The following is an 8,915-nucleotide window of genomic DNA, read 5'->3' as shown; positions in this document are numbered from 1 at the left end:
TGTTAATAAACAATGACTCACCAGACCTCCGTCTACAGAGTTTTAGTTTCATTTAGATATTGATCTGTTGTGACTGTCCCTGTCACACTTTATCATTTCTGCCCCAAATTCTTATCTAAAAAAGTCTGAAAACTTCAGAAAGTACAGGATGCCTCCCTGGTAACAGCAGGTTGGGCTTTATGTTCATATAGACAATAGAGATTTGTCAACCAGCAGAGATTTTGTGAACCTTCATTTGTCAGCTTTTAATTCACTGAGTTGCTCAAAGACAAACATTCACAGTTTGGTCTACAACTGATTTTTATTGGATTTCCAGAAAATGTACAATTTCATAGAAACTGACATAAACTGTGGTTTAAGATTTTCTCCAGATTGCCAAAACACAACAGCTGCTGCAAAACAGCTGCTCTGAATCCCATCCTAAACAGCAGCATGCCTACCCTAAAACAGCAGAAATTACACTTAAAAAGTACAAAGTGCTAAAGACGTGTTGAGATGCTCTCCCTGTGTTAAACATCCAAACACAGTCCAAATAAAGATTTAGGAAGAAGACAGCGAGGTGGCTAGAATGAGCTCAGTTCATCTAAAATAATATCTGCTTTGCTTCTGGGATTAAAGGAGAAAATGACAGACACAACTTCCAGCTCCAACTAATAAAACACATTTTATTTCCATGTGTTGAAGCCATCACAGTGAACCAGCAAGTTGACCAAAACATTTCCCAGCACCACTTCTCCCACAGCAGAGTCCAAACAGTGCTTCCTGTTCTCTACAGTTAGGTGTCTTATTGGAAATGGTCTCAGTAGATAACAGGATCTGTCTCGTCTCTATCCTTTCTATTGGCCTCCATTTCTCCTCCTGTTTCCTCCCCTTTCTCTCTCTCCCTCTTTCTCTGCCTACATGAAGCTGACTGTGGAAATGTTGTCATCATTCATACTGATGGACTGCTGATATCATTGCTGTCCATTCTGCAGCAACACACAGAGGCCAAAAGCTTCTCTTTGGTCCCTTTCCTCATGAGACTACAAAAAGTCTGCAAGAGGACTCAACCTAATGAAGATGGTAGACAGGTTGAGGTCAGGTCATAGTTTACTTCCAGGAACCAAATGATTCTGGGCAGGAACAGCAGAGTGTAAATAAGCAGCACCAGAACTACAATTCTCACAATTCGTCGTTTTTCATCAGAGGGGACCGAGATGGAAGCAGACAGGGCTTTGAGGGTCCCAACCAAAGAATATTAACAGTGGGAAGGGAAGGAGGAGAGGGCGGCAACGATTAGAAATGTCTCCTGAGACCGGAATAATAATAAGAGACATAGTTAAGGATGGAACAAACAACAGTAAGGACCCAGACCAGGACACAGAGCACCACAGAGGTCTGATGGTTCGTCTGAAGCGGTACCACAGTGGGTGGGCGATGACCAAATACCTGTAATACAAGATGGACACAAAGTCTTTGAGAGCTTCAGAGTTATAAACTATATAATGTTCAGACACAGAAGGAGCTCCACACATACTGGATAGACAATATACCTTTCCAGGGATGCAGACCATGAAGTAAACACTGGCATCAGAAGAAGTGGTAATATAAAAGAAGATGTAACGTATCCTCCATCCACATTTGGCGCCACATCAACAATCATGCTGCAGAACTGAATCAGGTCACTAATGAGGAGGTTGATGAGTATGGAGCACATGATCACTTCTCACCTGCAGGAAAACATTGGTAAAAGTCAACAAGCAGTTGGAAACATGTTGTGAAGTCCACCTCCTCCCAAATCTGTCATCTTGCTCTGCCCAGCTGCTGTCAGAGCCATTTCTGACTTTTTTCATCCAACAGAAATCTCAGATATGACCCACTGGCCAATCAGTGCAGGACAAACTAAGGGCCAGATTTCCTGCAGCTTCTGCAGCAGTTTTTCAGCCACAGATATGAAGCGTTCTGGCTCAAACCCCATCCAAGATGGCGGCAGATCAACAGAGTGCTGTGTTGCTCTGAGAAGCATGTCTTGCTTTTTAATGTGTTGTAATGTGAAATTTTAGTCTGAAATAAAGTCACTTTTAGCTTTAAAGTCAAGCCTTTCTTGAGCTTTTTATATTACAGTTTATATTACATTTTGGACTCTAAATTAGACTCTGCACATGTGCGACTTGCCTGCAGGCTGTTTCCTCACCTTGGCCTGCACCACCTGGCTGCTAGCAGATTCCACACCCTGGGCCTGCACTGCCGGGCTGCTAGTTGTTTATCCACCCTGGGCCTGCACCACAGCTGCTTTTCTACCCTGGCTGCTAGCTGTTTATCCACCCTGGGCCTGCACTGCCTGGCTGCTAGCTGTTTATCCACCCTGGGCCTGCACTGCCTGGCTGCTAGCTGTTTATCCACCCTGGGCCTGCTCTGCCTGGCTTTTAGCTGTTTTTCCACCCTGGGCCTGCACTGCCTGGCTGCTAGCTGTTTATCCACCCTGGGCCTGCTCTGCCTGGCTTTTAGCTGTTTTTCCACCTTGGGCCTGCACTGCCTGGCTGCTGGCTCTTGACTGCAATTCCAATACCAAAATTGCTGATCCTACCTGCTATGACTTTCAATTTAAATATGCATATCCAATTTAAATATCCAAGTGTATTGCTGTGCCTTCTGCTCATTTGTCACAATTCTTACAAAAGTCATGATAAATTGTCTGCATGTAATTTTGGAAAGACTCTGGGTGCCCATACTTATGAACATATCCGAGTTAATGTGAACTACGATCATAACAAATCAACTGCTTCTACGTATAAAATGCCAATATCAAAACTAAAAAATTTCGTGTGTCCTACAACCTTGGGTCATAAAACAACTCCTTAGTTTCCTAATTTTGTATGATTATTTTTCACTTAATGAACCTCTATTATGTTACTTTCAATTGAGATTGTGTCTAAAAACCAATTCCCAAACGTTCTGGATACCAAAGACGACTAATTATTCTGTTACTCTTACTATCTGGAAATATACAACCAAACCCTGGCCCAGAGGTTCAAACCCCATCTGACTTTAAGTTCTTACCTGGCCTTAAAATAATTCATCTTAATGTTTGCATTCTTCTACCTAAAATTGACCAAGTTCGAATCTGGGTAAGGTCAACAGGAGCAGATATAGTTTTTTTTCTGAAACATGGCTAAACAAATCTATATCTGACAATGATGTTTGCATAGATGGCTTTCAAATCTATCGTGTTGATAGACTAGCTAAAGGTGGGGGAATTGCCATTTATGTAAACACATCTCTCCATGTAGATTTATTACAAGCTGAATCTCTCTGTAAACAATTTGAACTTTTAATGCTAAAGGTTGAAATTGCCAAGGGTTTACATGTAATGTTATGGGATGTTATAGGCCTCCTTCAGCCACCTCTAACACACTCCAATTACTAAAGGATTTTCTATTTATGCTCGATTCAGATGAAACTATACTAATTGGAGATTTAAACTGGGACTGGCTTAGCCCAAATTCTGATGATTTCAAAATTGTATGTGATCAATTAAATCTAACACAATTAATTGCATCCCTACTCGTCCATATAATAAGTGTTTTCAAAGTCAACATTGATTGATCTGATCTTAACAAATGCCCCACATAAATACTGTTCTGTATTGGTGTTTTGTAATGATCTCAGTGACCACTGTATCGTGGCCACTGTTAGAAATACCAAAATGGATAAAAGAAACCATGAGTCATTATAAAAAGAGATTTAAACCTTTCCAATGAACAGGCATTTTACCATGACCTTTCTAAGTGCCAATGGAACAGAATTGACCTTATTCCAGATGTAGAAACAGCCTGGTCATTTTTCTATGAGTGTTTCATGGCTATTGTTAATAAGCACGCTCCTTTTAAGAAATTTAGAATTAAAGGTAGAGATAATCCTTGGTTTACACCAGATTTGGCGAATGCTTTACATGAGAGGAACTTAGCGTGGACGAAAGCAAGAATAACTGGTTTAAAATGCGATTGGGATAATTTCAGAAAATTAAGAAATAAAAGTTCCTCCCAAATTAAAAATGCCAAGTCTAAATTCTACTTGTCAACTACAACTGATAGTCTAAATGACCCAAAAAGATTTTGGAAAACAATAAAATCTCTCTCTGCAGAAAATAACTCACAGGTCTTGCCAAAATATATTGTCCATAACTCATCAAATATTTATGATAAAGTTGAAATGGTAAATTGTTTCAACCAACATTTTATTTCATCTACACCCTCCATAAATTCAAGCAACACTGGGACTGTTCCGGAACAACCCTCTGATGCATCAACATTTAGTTTCCAGCCTTTTACTTTGTGTCAAGTCCGCAAAGCACTACAATCATTGGATGCACGTAAACCACAAGGACCTGACTTAATTGATCCGTATTTTCTAAAAATTGCAGCTGATTTAATAGCAAAACCTTTGACTGATATTTTTAACTTAAGTTTGACCACTATGCAAATACCCAAAATCTGGAAATCAGCTTTTGTCACACCATTATTCAAAGGTGGTGATCCAAAAATTGTTAATAACTACAGGCCAATTTCAAAACTTTGTATCTTATCAAAAATTTTGGAATCTTTAATAATGAACAGTTGAAATAATTTTTGTATTCCAACAACATTTTATGCAAATTCCAGTCAGGCTTTAGGAAAGGTCATAGTACCATAACAGCAACATTGAAGGTGATCAACGATATCTCAACAGCTCTTGACAATAAGCAACATTGTGCAGTGCTTTTCATTGATTTGTCAAAAGCCTTTGACTCTGTAAACCACAGTTTACTCAAAGAGTAAAAATTCTGGAAATTAAAGGAACTGGTTTCAATAGGCCAATTTAAACTCTTGCTCAAAGGTTTGGAAATGAAATCTATGGTTTGTAAATGTTTTTAAATAGTCTTATGAAATTGTTATGAAATTGTCTGAAATGTACTGAATTGTTGTGATCTGTGCCGCTGTCTTGGCCAGGACTCCCTTGAAAAGAGATTAGTAATCTCAATGGGATTTTCCTGGTTAAATAAAGGTTTAAATAAATAAAAAAAAATGAGCTGGATTTATCCAGACCGGAGTCGCAGTTTGAGGCTCATGTTTGTGTTTGCAAGGTGAGAATCTCTCCTCCTTGAATCAGCATTTCAGGGAGGATCGCACAAATAAGAACTGGAGGCAAAGAACTTGATAGAGTCATTAAGCTCAACAGTTTAAGAGAAGGCTGGAATGGAGCCACACATGGAAACTGCATGTGTTTAGGGTCCAATCAGCTTCATGGACATTTGAATTCTGGAGTCAATTATTCCTGTCAGGTTATAGATCATTCCAAGCCTTTGTCCCAGCCCCCTGACACCTAGCCCCCAAACCAGATCCAGATCATTTACAGACAGACAGACTGTAGGACAGACACAGGACACAGACAGCAAATTTCAAGGACCGCCTTTTTTCACCTACGTAATATTGCGAAAATCAGGAACATACTCTTAAAAATGATGCAGAAAAACTAGTCCATGCATTTGTTACTTCTAGGCTGGATTACTGCAATTCCTTTTTATCAGGCTGCTCTAAAAAGTCCATTAAGACTCTTCAGCTGATCCAGAATGCTGCAGCACGTGTTCTGACAGGAACCAGGAAAAGAGATCACATTTCTCCTGTCTTAGCTTCTCTGCATTGGCTTCCAGTAAAATCCAGAATAGAATTTAAAATCATTCTTCTTACCTACAAAGCTCTTAATGGTCAGGCACCATCTTATCTTAAAGAGCTCATAGTACCTTACTACCCCACCAGAGCACTGTGCTCCCAGAATGCAGGGTTACTTGTGGTTCCTAGAGTCTCCAAAAGTAGACTAGGAGCCAGAGCGTTCAGCTATCAAGCTCCTCTCCTGTGGAACCAGGTTCCAGTTTGGGTTCAGGAGGCAGACACCATCTCCACATTTAAGAGTAGGCTTAAGACTTTCCTCTTTGATAAAGCTTATAGTTAGGGCTGGCTCAGGTGAGTCCTGAACCATCCCTTAGTTATGCTGCTATAGGCCTAGACTGTCGGGGGATTTCCCATGATGCACTGAGCTCCTCTCTCCTCTACTTTCTCTCCCTCTGTATGCAACCTCATCCCATTATTGCATGTTACTAACACAACTTCTCCCCTTTCCGGTAGTCTTGTGCTTTCTCGTCCCTCTCCTCTCTCCTCCTATCACTTCCTGCAGGTTTTCTGGCTCTGGAGCTGTGGAGTCTGGATCTGTGGTTGAAGTTTTTCCTTGCCTCTGTCTCCTAGTGCTGCTCTTGGGGGGAACTGTTGGGTTTCTGTAAATAGCATCATAGAGTACGGTCTAGACCTGCTCTGTTATGAAAAGCGCTGTGAGATAACTGTTGTTGTGATTTGGCGCTATATAAATAAAATTGAATTGAATTGAATTGAAATAAATAACTCTCAGTCAGAATGTACGTACCATAGAACAAAGAGCATAGACGGCCACCAGGGTCAGAGGAAGGCCGACAACAATGACTATGGGATTCACCAATGTAAAGATGATATAAAAGTAGCTGAAATCACAGTCGCTGATGGTGATGTGATCCTGGTAGTTGGAGGTGGTGTCGCTGTAATCGTAGCTTTGGTCCTGTGAGCTGCTGTTAATGTAGAGACCTTCCATTCTGTGAGTGAAACCTGTTGTTTGAGAGATCAGGTTATTAAAGGAGCAGGTTTTTTCATATCTACCTAATATTGTTCAGTGACATCACTAAAGCTTCACACAATACAGTTTACCCATCATAACCCCACAGTCATATCAAATCACAAACTGCTGTCTTTCACTTTATATCATTATAGAATCTCTTGGAGCGCAAAATGTTTCTCCTCCATTCATGTTTGACCTTAATTTAAGTAAAACAGTTTGCATGTATTTTACAGCGAGGATTAATAATTCAATTAATGCTGATATTTTAATTAACGGTGAAGTCATTACATCTGTGACACATGTTAAATATTTAGGCATTATAATTGACACAATTCTGCCTTTCTGTAGGGTCATCAAGGCTGTTTAGACACCATTTGTCACTGTCTGCTGCACCAAGATTTTCCCCCATCTGTCTGACTGTAGAAGCACCTGGTCACAGGCAGGTGTGACTATGCTCAAGCCTATGTATTCGCTCCACAAACAAATTTTAAAAGTACTGGATGAAAAGCCTGAGGATTATCATCATTGTACCATCTTGAAAAAATACAATTTTCTGAATTTTGATAATTTCTTACTTTATTCAGATGCATGTCTCATGTTTAAAGTTATTCATTATCTCGCACCCCCTCCTCTTAGAGGATGCAGAGCATTTTCTGGCAGTGCCAGCAGAACCAGAGCATCTACAAGGGGTGATTTAGAAAGACAACCTTTGGTCAATCTGCCTTCTTGGCTAAAGTAGTGGGGAAGTGGAATTCCATTCCCACAAACATTAGAAACTCAGGTTTTGCAGTGTTTAAGGCCAGCCTCAAACCTTGGCTAAAATCAGCATGGGAGTGTCACCATTAATGATTGCATTGTATTTTCGGTATTCTGTATTTGGTGTATGTATCAAACAGTTTGATTTAGTTTCAACTAAATCACAATGTAATGAACATGCGTTCATACTTGCGTGCACGAAATGAAACTCACGCATTCCAGGAGAAGGGTCCTGCTGAGCGGTGCAACAGTCCCATAATATCATTTAAAGGGGCTCTGTCTAAATATGTCAGTAGAGGAAATGTTGGATCATCAGCCAGTACGAGCACAGCCAGAGATGTACAGCCAGCATCGGATACAAGCAGCTCAGACCCTGATGGAACAGTTGCTGCTCCACCACATGAGCAGCAGATCGGCCCCCAGTCTTATCAGACTTCATGAGGTCTGAGTTAGTGCGCAGAGGTCCAATCAAACCAGCACTGGATGTTTCTACAAGAGGTTTCTATTCAGGCTTATTCCAGAGACAGACTGTTCTAAAGGAGGAGGATTGTAGTGAGAGTGCTGCAGTGTCATGTGTGACTGTGCAGCAGTGGCTCACAAGTCAGGTTGGAGGGCCCCGTAGCAAAATGTTTCTTAGGCGGTACCGTAGGTGTGTGTGCTTATGCTCCAGTCGAAGCCCTTTCTGACATGACACAGCCAATAATAATGGGCTAAGCAAGGGAAGCTGGTGAGGCGCACACTGACACATTTCATACACTTCAATCAAAAAGAAATTCTAAATTAAAGATGTACATGGGGGATGGGGGGGGGACTGCGCCCCAGTAGAGCTTGATGTCTAGCAACGCCCCTGGTAAACACTTTCCTGATGAGTTTTTGATCTCAGTGATCAGTTTCAAGTCCTCCAGCATGATGTTAATTTTCTTCTTTCTAAAGATTCTTGCTTAAATGCACGTGCATTGTGCACGTTGTATTTCACTCACACAAAGTCTGACAGGAAACACAAATGTAAACTATCAAGTAAATTAACCTGTTTTCTAATTGGCTCTTTTTTTAAATTGTATTATGTCTTTTTTATATTTCCCTGTGTTGCTATAAGTTTTATGGAAAGAACTTTAAATCCTCGTGTAGCTGTACAAATAAACTTTGCCTAGTGTGGTGTAGGGAAGGTTAAAGTCAAGGGTAACTGGACTTGGTTGAAGATACTAGAAGATGTTTCGTCCCTCATCCGACGGACTGACTGGCAGGGAAACTCAGCTGTTTAACCTCACCAGTGAAAGGAAAAGTATCAACAACTAGCAATACTTAAGTAAAGTATTGTGATGGAAATGTGATATTTTACTGTTTCACCCTGCATGCTTCATCAGAATAGACCAATGTTATTTTATTATGTTGCAGTGAGGTGAAGGTTCCCATGGGAAAGATGCTCCTTAAAGAGTTTTCTTATCTGACTGTCCTTGATAGGTGGAGCATATGTATAAAATGCTATACTGTATATATTATGT

The 8,915-nt window shown here is 40.5% G+C and overlaps 1 long non-coding RNA gene across 1 annotated transcript in view; it reads right to left on the bottom strand.

The window, feature by feature from the left end:
• Window positions 1-1,692: 1,692 nt before the first annotated feature.
• The window catches only part of LOC119908379, an 11,007-nt gene continuing 3,784 nt past the window's right edge, over window positions 1,693-8,915 (bottom strand). The window contains exons 2-3 of the long non-coding RNA XR_005445260.1: window positions 6,433-6,647; window positions 1,693-1,709 (exon numbers count right to left, since the gene is read on the bottom strand). This is a non-coding gene — a long non-coding RNA (uncharacterized LOC119908379). The remainder of the gene's footprint in view (window positions 1,710-6,432; window positions 6,648-8,915) is intronic.

Source organism: Micropterus salmoides, unplaced genomic scaffold, assembly GCF_014851395.1.
Source record: "Micropterus salmoides isolate LMB-PRFRI ecotype aquatic unplaced genomic scaffold, ASM1485139v1 Ms_hic_scaffold_1763, whole genome shotgun sequence".
Classification (NCBI taxonomy): Eukaryota; Metazoa; Chordata; class Actinopteri; order Centrarchiformes; family Centrarchidae; genus Micropterus; species Micropterus salmoides.
The sequence above is the reverse complement of the archived record's forward strand: the minus strand, read 5'-3'. Positions and strand labels throughout refer to the sequence as shown.